The sequence below is a fragment of the Poromitra crassiceps genome, assembly GCF_964638095.1.
Source record: "Poromitra crassiceps genome assembly, chromosome: 10".
Classification (NCBI taxonomy): Eukaryota; Metazoa; Chordata; class Actinopteri; order Beryciformes; family Melamphaidae; genus Poromitra; species Poromitra crassiceps.
Window position 1 is genome coordinate 52747127 of NC_139631.1, and position 23021 is coordinate 52770147.

Below are 23021 nucleotides of genomic sequence, written 5' to 3' on the forward strand. Positions count from 1 at the left end.
AGTTCATCCTTGAGTCCAAGTGGACGCTTGAGGCAAATTAGAAGAAATTCCATCAAGACATTCCTGAGATATCACGTTAACAAGCTTGAAAATGGCATTTGAGAGGTCACAGTGACATTGACCTTTGACCTTTGATAACCAAAATGGAATCAGTTCATCCTTGCGTCCGAGTCGATGTTTGAGCCAAATTCGGCAGAAATTCCATCAAGCCGTTCTTGAGATATCGCTTTAACGAACTTGGGAATGGCATTCGTGAGGTCACAGTGACCTTGACCTTTGACCACGAAAATCTAATCAGTTCATCCTTGAGTCCAAGTTGATGTTTGAGGCAAATTTGATGAAACTCCGTCAAGGCATTTCTGAGATGTTGCGCTAACAAGCTTGAAAATGGGGTTCGAGAGGTCACAGTGACCTTGGCCTTTGACCTTTGACCACCAAAATCTAATCAGTTCATCCTTGAGTCCAAGTCAAGAAATTGATAGTCAAAGTCTCAATTCTGACTTTGAAAAAGGTGTTTTTTCCAACTTTCTAAGTACTGTAAAATCACATAGCTGCATAACCACAGACCATGACTGACATATTTGTGTACACTACACCCCTGGGTATAGACTGTCATGAAATGGGCCATTTTCACGCAGCCATCTTGGAGAAATTGATAGTCAAAGTCTCAATTCTGACCTTGAAAAAGGTGTTTTTTCCGACTTTACTGTAAAATCACATAGCTGCATAACCACAGATCATGACTGACATATTTGTGTACAAATACAACAAGTTTGACCACCAAAATGTAATCAGTTCATCCTTGAGGCCAAGTTAATGTTTGAGGCAAATTTGATGAAATTCCGTCAAGGCATTCCTGAGATATGGCGTTAACAAGTTTGAAAATGGCATTGGAGAGGTCACAGTGACCTTCACCTTTGATCACCAAAATGTAATCCTTTCATCCTTGCGCCCAAGTCGACGTTTGAGCCAAATTGGCAGAAATTCTATCAAGCCGTTCTTGAGATATCGCTTTAACAAACTTGGGAATGGCATTCGTGAGGTCACATGCAGTGACCTTGACCTTTGACCACCAACATCTAATCAGATCATCCTTGAGTCTAAGTCGATGTTTGAGGCAAATTTGATGAAATTCTGTCAAGGCATTAGTGAGATATCACGTTAACAAGCTGGAAAATGGTGTTTGAGAGGTCACAGTGACCTTGACCTTTGACCACCAAAATCTAATCAGTTCATCCTTGAGTCCAAGTCGATGTTTGAGACAAGTTTGATTAAATTCCGTCAAGGCATTCCTGAGATATCGCGTTAACAAGCTTGGAAATGGCGTTCGAGAGGTCACAGTGACCTTGACCTTTGACCACCAAAATCTAATCAGATCATCCTTGAGTCTAAGTCGATGTTTGAGGCAAATTTGATGAAATTCCGTCAAGGCGTTCCTCAGATATCGCGTCAACAAACATCGTACAGACATACGGACAGACAACCCGGATCCATAATGCCTCCGGCCTGGCTATCGCCGGCGGAGGCATAATAAAACAGCATGTTGTGGTCCCAGACTTCTTCAAACACAACATGTATGACCTAAAATCGCAGCAAAAGTAGCATTGATTCTTACATTATTATATTGGTCATTGATTTGATCTCATGGTAAAATGATCACGTACTGGCTGTCGTTTGTCCACTTTTTTTATTTGCCACGACACCACTGGACAGAATCTAAAGTGATGTAACTGATTTGTTGTTAGCATTTCAGTGAAATAAAGCTCTCTGGACAACATCTCCTAAAGCCACACATTCTATCTCCAATATAGTTTCAGTGCAGAAGCACCATGTTTGGTCCATTGTTGGATCTCTGCTGTCTGTAGCTTTGGGAGAGAAGCGTCCACTGACCTGTCTTTAGACTCACTCTGCCATTTGTATCTTTGTCTGAATTTCTTTAGTACGTCCGCAGCGATTAAGCATTTCTCACACCGTCTCAGTTCTGTGATTATATCACAGTTTTACAAGAACAAAACTATTCCAGCGTTGCAATGCAACTCGTCTGAAATCAGATCAAATTCACACGCAGGCAGATCTTGATCTAACACCGCCCGCTTAATACAAGCTTTTAATCCTCCGTGCGGTTTCATCTCCACCTGGCTGTGAGGAGGGAGGGGGAGGAGGAGGCTCTGTAATCCCTGCGTCTTGGTCTGAGGCTGGGTTTGGGTTTGGGTTCTGGTTGACTCGGGCTCTGAAGTGATGCAAGCCGAGCGAGTGCGAGTGCAACCGTGTGTCGGCTGCGTCCCAGAGGAGCGAGGCGGAGGCCGTGTTTGTGCTCTGTGCAGCCGGTGGCGTTGGGTGTCGGAGGCGCTGCTGCGTACGCTGCCTCCTGCTGGAGCCTCCAGAGACCAGCGCCCCAGTGGCTTCACACTGGAGCTGCTGCTGATGATGCCATAGATACTGCAAACGCCAACAGCATCATGCAGCCGCTCTCTCAGCTCTGTCACAGAGAAGTGACATTGCTGACGCTGCAGGTGCCAGCGTCGCTAACGCTGCCGCCTAATACATGTATTTGCCAAATCGTGCCGATAATTCTGGAAGCCCTTACTCTGGTTCTGCTATCCGTGAGGATAGGGCCCATACACTCAGAGCGACAACTATAAAGATCAACTATAACGATAAGCTGCTGCTCAAGCGTTCACACTAGAACAATATCCACGCGGAATATTCAGAGAGAAAAACTGGAGCGTGATTACTTTAACCACGTGCTTTTATTTTACTCGCTCGTTGGTGGCAGTAGGGGCTTGTGGGAAAAGCGGCTGCCAACTGATGCGATCTTGGGCAATAATATTTCAAAGATTTCTGTTATACATAAAAATCTAAATAAATAGCGTCCAGGTTGAAAAATAGAGAAATTCTCCTTTAACAATGAACGCTGGGAGAAAGTTCTCTAGCTGAGTGATGCAGATAGAGACTGAGAAATGTCAATCCTGTCCGACCACTTTGCTGACCGAAGTCGTTGCTGTTGGTGGCTGTTGATGGCTCTGTTGTGTCTGAGAGGGTTCCAGCTGGACATGCAGGTAGGTAGTGGGCCATGGCCCCGTCAGTGTGCCATGGCCCTGGCCAGTCAGCGCGCCGTGGCCCCATAGTGCCATCAGCTTATCCTCACCGCCGGCTGCGCTAATGCTAGCAGACAGGAAGCAGTTGTCTCCTGCCGGGTCAGCGGTGGTTTCAGCTGATGACCCGCCTCTTTCGGGCCGTGAGGCCGCGGGGGTCCGAGGGGCTGAACAGCATGCCTGTCTGCCCCCCCCCCACCCCCCGCCCCGCCCCCTTACCCCCCCCCCCCACTCCAACTCTTCTAAGGCTCCTCTGGGCTTTTGTTGTGTTGCATGATGGGATATATTCAGCTGCTCCGTTCGGGTGGTTTGGAGGAATGCTGCGGGTCTGCCCCCTCCTGTCGGTTGGCCAGTGGAGCGAGGAGGGATATCAAAGCTCCATGGAGGAGGGGGAGTGAGGGTCATGTCTCATTGGGCGGGGGCACCGGGCCTGTCACATGGCTGATGGCTGATTTACCACTCCACTGGAGAGGGGAGGCCCTCATAGCCAGGCCACCATCTCCCTGCATGTCCAGCACAGATAGCCCTACTCTGCTGCTCACCATCTCGTCAGCGCTGTAACAACCTGGAACATCAACGTGCTGCTCACCATCTCGTCAGCGCTGTAACAACCTGGAACATCAACGTGGTGTCTGTCTGTGCAGTCCGGCCGTCTCTTTAGCCGAGCCTCAACTGAAGCACCTTCAGTATCGATCACTGCTGCAGACAACCACAACCTCTCATGTACTGTCTGTTTCCATGTGTCTCTAACCTGTCTCCACCCCTCCCCCCCTCCCCTCCCCTCCCCTCCCCCCTGTTTTCACACTCTTCACATTTGGCCATTTTAGTCGTATCTGATGGAACATCCATGTCGTCCTCTTTCTTCTTGTTAGCGGTAGCCGACGTCCTGTCACACATCCTATAAAAGACGGCTCACGCGTGATTCCTTCTAGCTCTAAAGTGAGCAAACACATCAATAAATACACTGGCTCAAAGATGGACTCTTTTGTGTGCTCCAATGGAAGGCCATACAGGGCAGAAGGTATGTCTCTTTTAACCTGCTAATGGCTATTGATTTGGACTCCTGGATGTGGTCCATAATGGTTGATGCTGCTGTATGGGGTGCTATATTTCCACACAGAACTCCTCCAAACCTAGTGTACATGTACACAGTGTACACAGTGTACACAATGTACATTAGCAACACGTGTCTATACGATCTGACAATAGAGCCTGCCATTGAGACATGACTTAAAACACGCACCGTTAGCTTTCCCAATTAAACAAGCAATTTCAAAATTAATGGGTTTACATACTGTGGGCTTCATCTGTAGATTATTATTATTATTATAATAATAATATATGGAAAATAATCAATATGATGGTGTTGGGAGCCATCTATGCAGGCTTTTTAAAGATCCTGATACTGCACAGAGGAATTTGACAGATATTGTAGCTAAACTATCATGGCCGCTTGTGACCTGGTGGCAGGTGTGTCCCATATAACTGGACCTTGTCATGTCATGCTAGCTTACGTATTCAATCACATCCAACTAGAGCTGGGGCAACTATGTCACGTCTGGGCGAGCAACGCAAGGCATTATGGGTTTCAGATTCAGATTCAGATTCATTTATTTAGAAGATGGGACATTGCACATTAATGGACAGTACAGCCGTACAGTAAATATGCCAGGTTTTAGCCCAAGGGCTAGTTTCCACCTGTAGTCCCATGGCAGGTTGATGCAATCTTGAAAAGAAAAAAAAAATTAATAATACAAAAAATGAATAGTATAAAAGGTTAGTAAAACACAAGGTGAGTAAAACACACAGAGCATGCAGCAAAACATGACAGACAATATGCTAAAAATGATCACATTGTTGGTTTGATCTGAGCCACAATTTCAATTGGCCTTTAAAGGTGGCGAGACTAGGGCATTCTCTAATAAAGAGAGGTAGATTATTCCAGAGGGTGCTTCCCATGTAGGATAAGGTCCTCTGGCTAAAGCAAGTTTTTCTAAAGGGGACCTCACAGACCTTGTTTGTAATGGCCCGAGTGACACGGGTCGAGTTGGCGGTCGAACGATATTTGATGAAGTCAGCTAGAGGAGGCGGCGCCAGTCCATGTAGAACTTTGTATATTAAACAGGCAGAGGTGAAATTTCTAAAGTTCTCAAAACTTAGCATGTCATATTTACGTATGACATGACAGTGGTGATGAGAAAAGGGTTTTTTATCTAGTATTTTCAGGGCTTTTTTATAAAGTAATTCGGCTGGTTTGAGAGTAGTTACTCCTGTCAACGACCAGCTATTTATACAATAATTCAGATGCGAGAGGATCATCGAGTGTAAAAATAAAAACGCAGCGTCTGTGGACAGACAGCTCCTTATTTGTCTGAAGTTATACAAGTGGAATTTAATTTTTTTGGAGATCATTTTGATGTGGTTGCTGAACGTTAGGTTGGAATCCAACATCACGCCTAAGTATTTAAACTCGTTAACCACAGATAATTCCTCTGACCCCAAGAAGACATTGGAGCGCGCAGGTGCAATGTTTCTTTTAGAAAAGAACATGCAAACTGTTTTTTTTGCATTCAGCATGAGACAAGATTTAGTTAGCCATGCCTGGATATGAGAGAGAGCTGAAGATAAGACACGTGCCGCCTCCCCTGGGTTTTTAGCCCTTGTGAAGATAACTGTGTCGTCAGCATAAAGCTGGACATCTACATTAAAACAGTGATCAGGAAGATCATTAATGTACAAAGAAAAGAAAATTGGCCCCAAAATTGACCCTTGGGGGACCCCTACTGGACAGCTCAGGTAAGGGGAGCTGACACCGCCAACCACAGTGCACTGCTCCCGGTGAGACAGATATGATTCAACCCATTTAATGGCCGCAACAGAAAAATTGAAGCTGGACAATTTAGAGAGGAGCACACTGTGGTTGACGGTGTCAAACGCCCTCTTAAGGTCGAGGAACACAGCTCCCACACAACCATCCCTGTCCAAGGAGCCTTTTATTTTCTCCAAGAGCAGGACCAAAGCAGAGTCAGTTGAGTGATGTGGACGAAAACCAAACTGCATGGGGTGCAAGGGGGTCTGGCTCGTCTCAAGAAATTCTATAAGTTGTTTAGCAACCCATTTTTCAATGATTTTAGAAATTATTGGTAAAATACTGATGGGTCTAAAGTTGTTCATGTCAGATTTATCACCAGCTTTGTAGATTGGGGTAACTGAGGCCAGTTTCCATGCCTTTGGGACGGTTGAGTGCTTGATGGATAAATTAACTAAGTGCATAATAGGTGGCGCTAATGTCTCTTTATTTAACTTCAAGAAGCTGGTGTTAAGACCATAAACATCTTTAGCCTTAGAGCTGTTCAGAGCACTAATTATATCAATGACCTCAGGTACAGAAATTTCCTGGATGGTGAAAATTGGTACTCCATTGACTGTAGGGTTATTCACCATATTTACAGGGCATGTGGATACGCTAAACTGTTTCGAGATGTCATCAATAGATTTTATAAAGAAGGTGTTGAGTTTTTCTGCCAAGGTGACAGGGTTGCTCACCAGCCGGTTGTCGACCTTTAATTCCATAGCTTTAGTGTCCTGTTTCAGTTGTTTACCTGTCAGTTTATTAATATTTTGCCAGATTTTTTTGCTGTTCCCCCTTGCACTTTCCATAACAGTGATAAAAAAGTTGGCTTTAGCCTTCCTTAATTCAGCAATCACCTTATTTCGAGCTGAAACAAACAATTGTCGGTCAGTACCTAGCCCAGTTGTAATTGACTTTTTAAGCAACAAGTCCCTGACTTTCATCAGTTTCAAACACGACGAGTTGAGCCAGGGGAGGGAGGTGGATTTCCTCCTCCTGTGGCTCCCTCGTCTGGAGAAACTGAGGATTACATCCTTCAACCTAGAGTGAAACATATCACTACTGATGTCTGCATCATCACACGTGGTGAGATTACACGTGGGGTAATCACGATCCGCTCCTGTACACTGTGCCACTCACCGTCAACTTCAATGTAAAATAACGCTACGAAAAATAATTATAGAAAAAAAACTAGAAATAATTTCATTTATAAATGACCCAAAGACACCATGACATGACGATATATTACAACTTTGCCGGCCATAGATCGAAAATAGTCATTTGATCCATCTTCAGTAATGTCACTCATGTCTGTTATGTGACCTAGTTAGAGCCGCTGTCCGGCTGGCATTTGAATAAGGGCTCAGAATTAGAAACTACAAAAATATTTGGGAATACTGATTATGCTAAACTTCAGTTAACAACATTGTGTGGGAGGTAGGTATGTTTTATTGTGATTGCTAACGTTTATGTAGCGTAGGGCCAGTTTAACGGAGCCTGCAACTCCGTATCGGGGAGCTCTTTCAAGACTCAGAATGAAGAATGAATGAGTCTCACGTCGAGGCTTTTGGAGTCGCCGACTTACGGTTTAAACATACAAGTTGAGACTTTTGATGGAAACATAAACATTTTATGAATACTTGTAAAGCATGTCTCTAATTCGACACACATACTCCAATAAGAAAAACACATTCCAAATATATTAAAATGTTTCACCGGTGATTCTCACAGTGCTCTACCAGCTAAATACACAGTGGAGGACGTTAGTACAGCAGCAGAGCGAACCACTTCCAAACATGAGATCTTACATCACAAAGTGCTTCTTGGGAGATATGTATGCAGAATTGGAGCGTGGCGGCTAATGATTTGTAAGCTTTGTAAATTATGTTCTGGTGGTATTCAGTTTACCGATAGACAGACAGATAGGCAGGGCCACGTTTAGATGTCAGATGAATGGAGTTTGGTGTGGCTGCCTCTCCACATAAGAAAACGAGGCAAGCTAACGTTTAGCTGATCTCTTGACCGTTTCAGCAAAATAGTAGCAGGCTTTTGACTGTCGGGTGAGAGGGAAGAAGCTTATGAAGCAAGCTAATATTATGCGTTAAAGTGCGTTTGTCGTCGCCGTGTTAGAACAAAACTACTAGCCTAGCCGCGAGTCGTGCTAAACCACAATGCATTGCGCTGGCAAGCGCCGCTCACCCATGCTTAAAGTGTAACTTACCCCCAAAACACTTTTTTTCAGCTTTTAACCAATATATATGACTTTGGGGGTGATGTGTGAAGAATTCTGGTCAAAATGTCCACATTTGAGACCAAACTGTTGCCATTTTACCATTTGTATCATTTTTCAGCAGCATAACTGGCATAAGTGCCCTCTATGGGTGGAACACTGCTTTTTTTTGCCCTCAAATGAATGGGAGATTTGGCACAACCTGACGTCACGTTGTCCCCAAAGACTATGGGATTTCAAGATAGTTACTCCCCTACCCCCCCTGTACCCTTTCCCGGCTCCTCACAACTCCAAGCCTATTGGAGGGAGGGAGGGGTTACTGTGTGTTTGCAGCAACATCATCAGCTCTGAGCCCCCGCAACAAAGTGAGCCTCCCTGAGCGACTTTCATCCCCGCCATCATTTCCGCAAACAAATCTCATCGCAGTTTAGCGCACATGTAAAATATAACGCTATACTACGACGTGACAACGTGACAAAGCTGCTCTAAACACATCGGCTACTATAATATATTTCCCTGCATCTCATACTGAGATTAGATCGGTATTAACTCATTGAGTGCCATGGACGAGTATGTTCGTCAATTGGTTTAGTAACGTAGAGTGCCAAGGACGAGTATGTTCGTCAATTGCGTTTTTTGACGGTGGGACGTGCATCAAAGCCAGATCCATCTCCTGTGAAAGTATGGTGGCTGTTGAATGTGTAAAAGCTATTTTAGGGACCCATTAGGTGGCGACAGTGCTCTCCAGATTACAGAAAGGCGAGGAAAAAACAGAGAAGAAGTCGTTGGGGAAACGGAAATCGCATCGCATCCGTATGCATCGATATGCATGAAGCATAACGTTAGCTGTGCCTGCAGCAGCCAATCTGCTGCCACAATTGAGCACCTCCGTGTCCGCTGCGATAGCCCATCCGCATGATTTTGTTATTAGTTGTTATTATTCTCAACTGGAAGCATGGGAGCCGGTGACAAATACACGCGGAATGCTGTAAAAAAGCTGGATGTAGCGGACTTTTCAGTGCAGAGCAAACGCAGCAGAAAGCCCCAGAGACACTCCCATACGGAGGAGGAGTGTGCAGTTGAGGGGGGGGGCACGCAGAGCAGCATACAACACTGACCCAGACAGACCCAGACAGCAGGACAGGATTGGCAAACGCAAGCTAGAATATCTGATGCCCACCAGCAGTAAATCAAGACCAGCAAGAAGCTGCAACCAGCAGCACACGCAGGGGCCAGCGCTGCTGGTTGCAGCTAAAAAATATTGTTTTGCCAAACAAAATTCCTTGGTTTTCGCTGTTCTATTGAAGGAAATTATTTTTGAGGTGTGACTACATCAGAAAATATTAGCTTCAGTCAGTGATGTGCATGAAATGTTTAATTTCACAAAAGGCTGCGAGAGGTTCTGTTACGGCCCTCTGCCTTATTTATTTATATAATATTACACTTCTGGCTTATGCCTATTGTAACATTCAATTTAACCTTTTACCTACAGTATGTGATGGGGTTTAACAGTATCTGTACCAAAGCCTGGCCTTGGTTTGGTGTGTGGCTCTGTTTCTTTTCCTGCCTCACTGTCTCTGTCCCAGACACTCCCCTCTGCTGCAGTGATTGAGGTGAGGAGCCCTCACCTGGAGCTGGTTGGCAATCAACGCCGATTGGCTGAGTCGTCGCTGCTGATTGGCTGCTTCAGACCTGCATGTCCTACATAATCTCCAGTGTTCCAAGATGGCACTGTGGGTCAGTGTTAGCGGAGCGCTCTGCGTGCTTAACACTGGCCCGCCACCCTCCTTGCTCTCTCCTCAAGCCCTTTTTGAATTGGCTCTTTTGTATTAGCCTTTTGCTACTTTCAGTTAACTGTAATTGTTTTTGGGTAGCTCTGTTTGTGGCCCTTGGTCACTTGACAGCCAAACACTTGTTTGTGTGTGCTTTGAAGCTGTAGCTATTTCTATTAGCTGTCAGCCTATTTGCCCTCTGTAACTTTGTCTTAAGTTACTCTCATTGGCCTTGCCTTAGCCTATGCTTCTTGGCCTTTTGTTAGATGTAGCCTAACTATTTTTCATGCACACACTCATTGGTCTACTTAGCTACTTTGGTATCTCACTTGCCTTTTTGTTTGATTCCTGTTTATTGTTAATATTAAGGAAGCCCTGTAGGGGTGTGTCGCCCTTTTCTTTACTCCCCCTTTTCTCCTGTTTTTTTGTAGGTTTAAGGAGGAGTAGTTTTGTCTTTTTGTCATTTCAAGATTCAAGATTCAAGATTTTTATTGTCACTCCATGGTACAAGTATCACGTGTGAAATTCTTGTGCTGTGGACTCCGTTTACAACATAGTGCAAATAGTACAAATATAACAAATATAACAGGGCATATGGGTGCAAAAACAACAAGAGACACAACAAGCATAAGGCAGTATAGTGATAAGACAAGTCAGAGACAGTGGCATATTCACTGCACATAGGTGCACGTGTCGGGTGCATACTTTAGACGTGCTTAAACATTTTAAATTCTGCGTATTTGACATACAGGTGCAAATAACATATTCCTTATTAAACATACAATTAAACTCGGCATTTTAAATTCGGCGTATTTGACATACAGGTGCAAATAGCATATTCCTTATTAAACATACAATTAAACGTTAGACATACGTAATGGTAGCAGCTACAGTACGGTACAGTGCGGCTACTACACTATTTGTGTATGTTAAGGAGTCTCGTGGCCTGCGGGAAGAAACTGTTCCTCAAGCGATTTGTGCGTGCTTTCGGAACCCTGTATCTTCTCCCTGAGGGTAACAGGGAGAACAGGCTGTTGTGCGGATGGTTTGTGTCTTTGATGATCTTCAGGGACCTCCTGAGGCACCGCTGGTTATACAGTTCATGCAGATCTGGCAACTCACATTCTGTTACGTGCTGTGCCGCGCGTCTCACTTATAGTCTAGTTTATTTTATTTCTAGGTAAACTGATTGGGCTTTGGCCACCCTGATGTCACTGTGCTTCCTTATTTGAACCAACCTTTGTTCAAATAAATCATTGTTTTGGTACACTTTAATTCAGCCTATTTCCCTTTTTCCTGGACTTCTTATGTTACACCTTTTCACCCTAGACACACATTTAAGGGACGTAACATAAAATGACGCGGAGAAATCTCGCATTGTGATTACATGAGGGTGAGAGCGGGGCGTTTGTCCTGACTATTGTGCTGTGCTGTGGTCTCGCGTCACTAGTCTCTTTTAACGATACTTACATAGACTACATGGGAGTCAATGGAGTGAATTTCTAGTTCGCCACTGAATGACAAAATTGATATAACTTTCAACCATTTTGAGCAACGCTGTTTCCATACAGGCCACCAGCGTTGGCTAGTTGTTGATATTTATAAAGATATTGCAGCTCTATTTCAGGAAAAAATTCCTGAGCTGAGCACAGCCAAAGAGTATAGTATAGACAAGAGGAGACGTAATTTCTTGGTTTTTCCCATAGTTTTCAAATCACCGTTTTGTTACATATCTGGGGGGTAAGTCCCCCTTTAACGTCACATGCCCCAGCCCTATAACTGTAGCCAATTAGCTAGCTTGCTGAAGTAGGCGAGACTAAAACATACACTGCCCGTCAAAGGTTTGAGGACACCTGATTGAATGTACTGAACTATTCGCTTTTCCGTGTGTCCTGGTAGCTCACCTGGTGGCTCACCTGGTGGCTCACCTGGTGGCTCACCTGGTGGCTCACCTGGTGGCTCACCTGGTGGCTCACCTGGTAGCTCACCTGGTGGCTCACCTGGTAGCACGCGCATGACGGAGGCTCGGTCCTTCCCGCGGCCGACACGGGTTCAAATCCGACCCGAGGTCCTTTGCTGCATGTCATCCCCTCTCTCTCTGCCCCCTGCCCTCTCTAAATAAAGGCATGAATGCCCCAAAAGTAATACAAAAAACACCATTATTATATTACATTATTTAGCCGACGCTTTTGTCCAAACAATAATAGATTTTGTCAACAGTAGCCAAATGTGCATCACAGTCTTCATCAGCTACAGTAATGTTGATCTAAAGACTTGCATGCAAATACAGTAACCTACTGAAATGTTTGAAATTCTTCTCTTAGACAAATAAACAGTGAAGTTGATGCCTACCTGTTCCTGTATGTATGAATTTCTTCACCTTTGCCTTTCAAGGCAAAGGGGTGGCTACATATAGTTTTGATGTATTTACTATTAGTCTAAAATGTGGAAAATAAGGAAAAATGCTGTGTGTTCGAATTTTGACGTCCAATTAGCCTACAAGATTACATTTTCCAAATATCATCGTGGATTTTATTTGGGCTAAATTATATTTTGAACCAAATAATGAAATTAAAAATAATGTAATAAGTACTGCAGTGTAAAACAAACTTGCTTGACCCCAGAACCTACACCGTGAAGTTGACAAAGCGAAGAGCAATCTCTACAGGAAATTGCGGGTGCTTGCATTTTTTCAAAATCCTGCGATTGCTCTGTAAAAACGGTAAAGCAGCTTCCTCTACTTGTTCCTCTACCTGCAATTTTTGCCAGTTCTCGCAATTTTACAGCACAAGAAATAATTGAAAATGCAAAAAAAAATCCCATACAACTTCATTGCAATTTTTGCGAAAAGTTGCCATTTGGCAGTAGCAAATCACACACACACACACACAAGTGGTCACGCTTGGTCTAAACAGAGAGAAAATCAGCTGTGACCTATGGCACGGGGCAGCACAGTAGGCCTACAGGGAAGCTGCCCCCTAGCTGTGACCTATGGCACAGGGCAGCACAGTAGGCCTATAGGGAAGCTGCCCCATAGCTGTGACCTATGGCACAGTAGGCCTACAGGGAAGCTGCCCCCCTAGCTGTGACCTATGGCACAGTAGGCCTACAGGGAAGCTGCCCCCTAGCTGTGACCTATGGCACAGTAGGCCTACAGGGAAGCTGCCCCCTAGCTGTGACCTATGGCACAGTAGGCCTACAGGGAAGCTGCCCCCCTAGCTGTGACCTATGGCACAGTAGGCCTACAGGGAAGCTGCCCCCCTAGCTGTGACCTATGGCACAGTAGGCCTACAGGGAAGCTGCCCCCTAGCTGTGACCTATGGCACAGTAGGCCTACAGGGAAGCTGCCCCCCTAGCTGTGACCTATGGCACAGGGCAGCACAGTAGGCCTACAGGGAAGCTGCCCCCCTAGCTGTGACCTATGGCACAGGGCAGCACAGTAGGCCTACAGGGAAGCTGCCCCCTAGCTGTGACCTATGGCACAGGGCAGCACAGTAGGCCTACAGGGAAGCTGCCCCCTAGCTGTGACCTATGGCACAGTAGGCCTACAGGGAAGCTGCCCCCTAGCTGTGACCTATGGCACAGGGCAGCACAGTAGGCCTACAGGGAAGCTGCCCCCCTAGCTGTGACCTATGGCACGGGGCAGCACAGTAGGCCTACAGGGAAGCTGCCCCCTAGCTGTGACCTATGGCACAGGGCAGCACAGTAGGCCTACAGGGAAGCTGCCCCCCTAGCTGTGACCTATGGCACAGGGCAGCACAGTAGGCCTATAGGGACGCTGCCCACTAGCTGTGACCTATGGCACAGGGCAGCACAGTAGGCCTACAGGGAAGCTGTAACTATAAACCTCTCCGGCATATGTTTTGTGTTTGGCATGATGTGATTCTGGGCTGTCTTTACTTGGAGATAAGAGAACTCTCTGTCAACATGTAAGTCTTAAGTGAAGTGGAAGCTAGCCGGGATTTCTGTCTGCTCTCCTGTCTGACATGAAAGGCTGCTCGCTGCGACTGAGGAAGGAGCTCAGAGAGAAGTATTCCCGCCGGACCCTGCGGCAGATGGAAGGAGAACACCTTGAAGGATGGGAGTGTCGCGCCGGGCGAGGCGAGCTTCTTCCCCTCCGCACGATGAAACGGAGCGCGGAGGCTGTCTCAAATCTCCGGCAATCTGCGGATGTGAGCGACGTGCGGCGAGAAGCACCTGGCTCTTCAAGGGAAGCAGCCGTTTGAGACGTGACAGAACGCCTTGTCAGAGAGAATCAGTGTAATGGAGAGATTATCCCACAGTCATCACTCACGAGAGGCATGTCTGCGGGGCATCTTGGTGGAGGAATCGCCATATCTGCCGCCGCAACATTTTACACGCTAAACGTCGGCGAACGCCGCGCGGCTGTATTTATCACGGGCGGGAATCCAAAGCGAGCCGGGGGGCCGCTGTAGGAATTGGAGTTTGGATGAGGGGCAAAGTGGCACTTTGAATTTTTTGGCCGGATGATAATGAGATGTAATGAGATGTAATGAGATGTAATGAGATGTAAATGAGATGTAAATGTAGATGAAGGGGCGGGGCGTTCTGCGGGTGCACTTGCGGCTGTGTAGCAGAGAGAGGCCCCCGAATAGAACAGGACTGCTTCCTTGTAGGCTGTCAGATGGCACAGAGGAGGCAGACCGTGTGGAGACCGTGTAGGCAGAGATATGGCTTTCGTCTGGTGTCACTCAAAGCGCCTTTGGAGGAGTTTTGCTGCTCAGCCACCTTCCTTGACCTGTCACTCACTCCTCTGACAGCTGGTAGGTGGCCCCGCCTCCCCACAGCGTGTGGACGGGGCTCTCATTTTCATGTGTCAGGCGCCCCCGTCGCTGTGACAGCTCCCTGTCCGCCTGTCTCATTAGAAGCAGCCAGCCTGGTCCGTGGAAGCAGCAGGAGGAGGGCGGCCGGCGTTCAGCTTCCCCCCAAAAAACCTGAGGAACTCTGAGATCAGCAGTCAGCCTCATCATCATCTGGCTTGATCTAACATCCACACACACGGATACACGCAAGCCCAGACACCAGGCGGGGACACGGACGCACGCGCGCACACACACGCGCGCGCACACACACACACACACACGCGTGCACACACACACACACACACGCGCACGCACGCATGTGCAATTTTGTTCTGCCGTCTCGCTCTGCCACACAGACATGGAGGCAGTTCAATTGTGGACATGAGCGCTTAAAGCCAGTTTACAAGAAGCAACAAACTGACCTGAAAACATGCACAGCTGTGCATCATCAGTGATATAATTTATATAATATGTGGTACGTACCTGATTTATTTGGCTTGAAAAGATACAATCACACATAAGCAGCAAAGCCTTTGATTACTGATGCATTTGGCTTGTACTTCAGAATAGTGCATAATTAACAATATCTACTACAGTGTAATAACAGATTGTATAGGACATAACCAGTTGTGTAACGTTGAGAAAGAAAGACCAGTACAGTATTAGTGTGTGTGTGTGTGTGTGTGTGTGTGTGTGTGTGTGTGTGTGTGTGCGCGCGCTCAGAAACATATGAGACTATAGGTTTTAATGGCTTCTGGCCTGGGGCTTATGTGGGGAATTTAGTCTTTCCTCTTCTGTGTGTGTGTGTGTGTGTGTGTGTGTGTGTGTGTGTGTGTGTGTGTGTGTGTGTGTGTGTGTGTGAGCACGTGCGTGCGATTCTGACTCGTCACTTCCCACACTCTGTCTGCAGTCTGGTGCATATGTGCATATATTGCCAGAATAAAGTGTCAGCATTGAACATTTCAGTACAATCTCAACGTACATTTGGAAGAAGAAAAAACAGCGGTTCATTTGAAAACCTCCCTGCCTTTCCAAAGTTAAACACAAATAAAACAACTTGAACAACTGTGGTTATGTTTGAGGTCAAACATCTTGGTTCAAGTTAGGGTTCTGGTTCTGGTTCTGGTTCTGGTTCTGGTTCTGGTTCTGGTTCTGGTTTGGCTTCAATAACAGAAAGGTTCAATGTGATGGTTGAAAAGTGGATTTTGGAAACCCTGGCTGGGGATCGAACACGGCCCTCCAGCCCTCCTCCATCCACCATGGCTGCAACACCCTTACTGGCCACCGTGCTGCGCTATCTCAATAGCAGACTCTATGATGTGTATAACGTTGATATACACACATCTAGAAAGGTGATACGCAGTGTATTTTTGATTCATAAACGTGATATTCTACTCATCTGTGGTTCGCAGAAACGTCCGATGCCGACGTCGTCTCCTGGCGAGCAGGCTGGCATATCTTCACTAAATGATCCAGCAGGTCTGTGGTGTGACGGAGACAAAGGGTGGTATATTGGCTTGTCTTTTCTCCTGGGACGACTCTGATAGAAGGAGACAAAGGTGTTTACTTTGAGTCCTGCATAAATGGCCTTGAAGGACAAAAAAAAAAACTTAAAACATCAGACAATTATGATTGTCTCTCCTTTAGTGTTTGTCCTTGAGTGTTAATTGCGCAGCGTGGAGAGGCATCCATTAGGCAGACTGGCGTTTGATGTTTTCTGATGCGAGACCTAGATGTGAGACGTGAATAGTTAAAATTCTAATTGCACGAGGAATTTGTATCATTATAATTTGGGGAAGGCTTTGTTATTTCTCCCTTTTAATGAATGGAACATGGCCGTCGAGGAGCAGAGATTTCTGTGAGTTTATAATGAAGTGTGAAAGCTGTTTGAATATGTATGAAGATGCCAGACCCTCCTAGGCAAGATGTACACAAGCTCCCCTGATGGGTGTGAAGTTGATCACATCATTTGCTCCCAAACAGCGAGCAGGCCTCGTTTGGTAGCGAGGTTCATCCAGGGCTGATTGTCAGCTATAGCACAGCTTTGTGGAGCATGCGCGGGGGGGGGGATGAGTGCTGGCATGATGAGAGGAACCTGCTGGATTTTGAAATAAAGACATCTCTTCCAGCCATTTGAGGTACAGTCCAGTAAAAATGAGGGATGTGATACTGTGTTCATGTTGTATTCATGTTGTTAAACTACTGAACGAACACCCGATATACCACTTAAGGGCAGCGACGTTGAGCTGAACACAGAAACGGGGTCAGCTGATGATGCATCGCAGAGAAGCTCGGCTGGTCTCACAGCCTGCTTTCAGTGGACAGATCAGTGCCTGGAGCACAGTGGCGGGATCATGATAACGTCGCCCGACCTCTGACTGTTGCACCCCGACGTTAGCTTAGCAGCTGCTAATGTTAGCACAGTAAGTTAATCAGCTCGTTAGCATTTCTAACAGACAAAAGTGTTGTGGAGAAGATATTTCCAATAACATGACATGTCCACACTGCCTTTATAATCACTGTTACAGTAACGTAAATTCACTACAATGTCATATTTCTCCACCGGCACTTTCACTTCGTTAGGTTGCAGTGACTTAGATGATGTGTTCATGCTCCACTCAGTCACAATTGGTATTGTGCGGTCATGATGTGTTCAGATGTAATCTTGTAAAATTTTGTTTTTGGGGAGAAACTTGAATAAAAGTTGTTTGAAGGAGAAATAGATCTTAGAAATTGTATTAAACTAAAGATGATCTTGCAATGGGATAGACAGACAGACATACTGTACTTAAAACCACTACAATAGCTGTCTCCAGGACCACTTCTGCCCTGGCACTATGAACATGCAATCAGAGAGCTCTCTAACCCGCGGCCCTGGCACTATGAACATCAGAGAGCTCTCTAACCCGCGGCCCTGGCACTATGAACATGCAATCAGAGAGCTCTCTAACCCGCGGCCCTGGCACTATGAACATGCAATCAGAGAGCTCTCCAACTCACGGCCCTGGCACTATGAACATGCAATCAGAGAGCTCTCTAACCTGCGGCCCTGGCGCTATGAACATCAGAGAGCTCTCTAACCCACGGCCCTGGCACTATGAACATGCAATCAGTGAGCTCTCTAACATGCGGCCCTGGCACTATGAACATGCAATCAGTGAGCTCTCTAACCTGCGGCCCTGGCACTATGAACATGCAATCAGTGAGCTCTCTAACCTGCGGCCCTGGCACTATGAACATGCAATCAGTGAGCTCTCTAACCTGCGGCCCTGGCACTATGAACATGCAATCAGTGAGCTCTCTAACCTGCGGCCCTGGCACTATGAACATGCAATCAGAGAGCTCTCTAACCTGCGGCCCTGGCACTATGAACATGCAATCAGTGAGCTCTCTAACCCACGGCCCTGGCACTATGAACATGCAATCAGTGAGCTCTCTAACCTGCGGCCCTGGAACTATGAACATGCAATCAGCGAGCTCTCTAACCTGCGGCCCTGGCACTATGAACATGCAATCAGAGAGCTCTCTAACCTGCGGCCCTGGCACTATGAACATGCAATCAGTGAGCTCTCTAACCTGCGGCCCTGGCACTATGAACATGCAATCAGAGAGCTCTCTAACCCGCGGCCCTGGCACTATGAAGATGCAATCAGAGAGCTCTCTAACCCACGGCCCTGGCACTATGAACATGCAATCAGAGAGCTCTCTAACCCTCGGCCCTGGCACTATGAACATGCAATCAGAGAGCTCTCTAACGTGCGGCCCTGGCACTATGAACATGCAATCAGAGAGCTCTCTAACGTGCGGACCTAGCACTATGAACATGCAATCAGAGAGCTCTCTAACGTGCGGCCCTGGCACTATGAACATGCAATCAGAGAGCTCTCTAACCCATGGCCCTGGCACTATGAACATGCAATCAGTGAGCTCTCTAACATGCGGCCCTGGCACTATGAACATGCAATCAGTGAGCTCTCTAACCTGCGGCCCTGGCACTATGAACATGCAATCAGAGAGCTCTCTAACCTGCGGCCCTGGCACTATGAACATGCAATCAGAGAGCTCTCTAACCCGCGGCCCTGGCACTATGAACATGCAATCAGTGAGCTCTCTAACCTGCGGCCCTGGCACTATGAACATGCAATCAGCGAGCTCTCTAACCCGCGGCCCTGGCACTATGAACATGCAATCAGAGAGCTCTCTAACCCGCGGCCCTGGCACTATGAACATGCAATCAGAGAGCTCTCTAACCCGCGGCCCTGGCACTATGAACATGCAATCAGGGAGCTCTCTAACCCGCGGCCCTGGCACTATGAACATGCAATCAGAGAGCTCTCTAACCCGCGGCCCTGGCACTATGAACATGCAATCAGAGAGCTCTCTAACCCGCGGCCCTGGCACTATGAACATGCAATCAGAGAGCTCTCATCATCTGTCCTCACCTCCTGCTTGACTCAGTGCAGCAGGCTCATTTCCTCTGCCAGCAGGTGTCCTCTCCTGCCAGCAGGTGTCCTCTCCTGCCAGCAGGTGTCCTCTCCAGATATAATAGGCTTTACATGTATAATTAACACATGGCATCGGCCACAGCCTTAGTCCTGTCAGGACTCTCTCTCTCTCTGTCTCTCTCTCTCTCCCCTTTCTCCATAGACTGGCAAAGTGTCCGCCTACTTCCTGCTTCAGCACTGTACCAGAGATTTTCATCCGCCATTTATTTTCCCATAGACATTTCGTAAAAGGCGTATACAAATTGTTTTACTTGTTCAAACTAAACGGTTCAGATATATTTAGAAACAGGAGACATCAAATTTCACTCGGACCAAAACGTAAAAGAATTGCAGATTTAAAGAAAATATTTTTTCGATATAGTTTTTTTAAGTTTTGGTCCAAGTGAAATGTTCTATGGTCTCTCCTGATTCTAAATATAGCTGAACTGTTTGGTTTGATGAAGTAAAACTGTTTTTATAAGCATTTTATGAAATGTCTATGGGAAAATAAATGGCAGATGAAAATCTTTGGTACAGTGCTGAAGCAGGAAGTAGGCGGTCACTTTGCCTCTCTATTCAGCTCGTCCACCCGTCCCTCTTCATTTCATTATGAACAGTGGTGGGCAAGTTACTCAGGAAATGTAATAAGTTACTCTTTACTTACTCCTTAAAAAGTAATAATATTACATTACTTATTTACTTGGTTAGTTGGTTTAAGTAATTAGTTACGTTACTCATTATATTCCTATATTACTTTCACTACCTGCCCGCATTAAGAAAAAGCTACATACAACCTGTTTAGCCAGCTCCTTTTACAACTGAAGCCACTTAATTGGAACAATAATTAACCTTACAGGAGGAGTCACCAATCAGCCAAACTGTATACTTTTTATTTACTTACCTACTTAGGACAAAAAATAGCAAATTGTGTTCTGGCAAAGCAGCAGTCTCACATAGCCAGACCTGCTGTATGTCCACACCTCGTTTTAGTTACTTGGATTAGTAACTTGTAATATTATTTCTGTATCAAAGAGTGTAATACTGGGAAAAGGAATATACTACAGTAATAATATGACTGAGTAATAGCCTATATTACTGCATTGGGCTGTGCAATAAAATCAATACTGCAATATATCGCAATACTTTTTTCTGCAATACTGTATCGATATTTCAGAAAAGTATCGTGATATATCGCCAATATATTTTTTTGCACATCCATGTGTTCAGTGACACAATAAGAATACTTTTTATTTCAGTGTGTTCAGTAAGACACTCAACACTATAGTTTTGACTCAATTTGTCCACTAAGTTGTCAATATAAAGTGATGTACATATTATTACACCACCTGGGTGGTACACAGCGTTTTAAAATTGTCATTAAATTATGTACAGTATTGCAATATATTTGTATTGTATCGCAATGTATCGTGATACAATCGTATCGCGACCCATGTATCGTGATACGTATGGTATCGTGAGGTCCTTGCCAATAGCCCTATTACTGCCCAGCACTGGACAGATAGGTGCGTCTGGACCGGGCTGGAGTTAACAGCTTGATAATGCCTTAAGAACCCTCGTCTCGTGAAACCCGTAATTAGCAGGGCTGCGTTCATCAAGAGTGAAACAGAAGAGAGGCAGTGGGCTAATTGGGGCCGACGTGCTCTGTAATTAGTGTAATAGTCACACATTGGGATTTTATGAATGAATGACTTTGCCAGGTTTTTTTTTTTTTTACGGGGGGCTTCATTACATTGGACAAAGCCTACCAGCGCTATTTGCATGCATGTATATAAAGGAGACAAGATGTTTCTGCTCATTTTTGTGTCCAAACAGCAGATTTTCTCTCCAGGCCCTCCTGACTACAGGCCGCTGTTAATTATGTCCGTGGCCGAGGATGGGGGGGGGGAGAAGAAGACAGGGAAGAATGGGGGAGGGGACTCCAATTATTTCTTTCTCTCTTTTGCCCCAAACCTTCTCTCACCCGTGTGCTGCTGGCTGCAGGGCGGGGAGAGGAGAGAGGATCTCTGTGTTGGTGGAGCTGGATCTGCTGCTGGCTGCAGGGCGGGGAGAGGAGAGAGGATCTCTGTGTTGGTGGAGCTGGATCTGCTGCTGGCTGCAGGGCGGGGAGAGGAGAGAGGATCTCTGTGTTGGTGGAGCTGGATCTGCTGCTGGCTGCAGGGCGGGGAGAGGAGAGAGGATCTCTGTGTTGGTGGAGCTGGATCTGCTGCTGGCTGCTGGGGGAAGAGTGCATCTCTGCGTTGGTGGAGCTTATGATTTGCAGAGTGTGGATAGATGATGGGGAAGACACCGTTTGGTTTCTCATCAACACCAACCCTGACCCATTTCTGATGCGGCAACAGCCGAGCATCGAGTTCAGCTGATAAATAATTTTCCCAGTGATGTGAGGAATAATTTAAGCAAATTCTTCCGTCTTTCTTCTTGGTGAGGCGAATGTAAAAAGAAGTTTTGTTTTCAGTTTTCTTTCTTTCTTCTGCTAAAAATAAGTTGATTCTCCACAAATCAGCATTGGTTGGTGGTGATGGAGGCTGGTTGGTGGTGATGGAGGCTGCGATCCTGCATGCAGGCTGATAAAGCTGCACTAGGCAGTTCTGCATGTTGGATCCTGCATGCAGGCTGATAAAGCTGCACTAGGCAGTTCTGCATGTTGGATCCTGCATGCAGGCTGATAAAGCTGCACTAGGCAGTTCTGCATGTTGGTGACCCCAAATAGCAGTGAGATAAGAGAGGAATTTTGATGAGTTGAAAATGTAATCTTGTATAGCACAATGTTAGTCAACTAAACAAAAACACTAGTGATGAGATGTTGAGATGAGATGCCACTCTTTTGAGTTTGTTATGAGGTTGGGATTCCATCCAAATGTGAAAATGATGCACGTTTCCATCCAGCGCTGCAATTAGGAGCTGTGTACAAGGGATAGTAACATCTTGTCCTGTGTATTAATTAATACTAAAGCTAGCTTAGGCTAGTGACTGTTGTGAATAGTGCAGCTGACAACTAGGGAAAGACCTAGTGACAGCATGGAAAGACAGCTGACAGGAGGGATTAGACCCCATCGGGGCTGCAGTGGGTTAGCTGCTCATTGTGGCAGTAGCCAAGGCCAATAGGCCATTGGTTACACCCAAACTTGCTACGAAACAGAATTATGAAAAAACACCCCTAGAGTCTGCGAGAGCGGGGGCGGAAGATGACTCACCTATCGTTGACACGGTTATTGACTCTGGAACGGACTTGACTATGAGTAGGGAAAACATGTCAGTGGAAGCCACTAGTTCAGATGTAGATGGAAAGAAGCGTCAGGTTTGCTTGTGTGGCTGGCAGAAGGTAACAACTTTGAGGGGCCTTAGAATCCATCAAGGCAGGAAGAGGTGCTTGGTAGAAGGAACACAGGGACCCCGCATTGATAATTATTTCTTAAGAAGTTTATCAAGTCAGTCGGGTGAAGTCCAGCGACAGGAAGTAACCCACAGCTCGCAGGACATCAGCACCCCTGATGTTGAGGCAGGTCCTAGCACCGAGGAAAGCAGAGAGGCCAGCCAGCCAAAAAGGGAGAAGATTAGCGGTCAGAAGCCTAGAGTTCTTGTTTATTAGTTTGTTAGCCTGTTAGCTTGTTTTATTCTGGATTGGGCTTCTAAATGTGTTTTTCCTCGGATTTTGGCACAAGGGATAGTAACATCTTGTCCTGTGTATTAATTAATAATAATGTGTTGTCTTGCAGACAGACGCATGCAGTGAGTGGGCTATGTT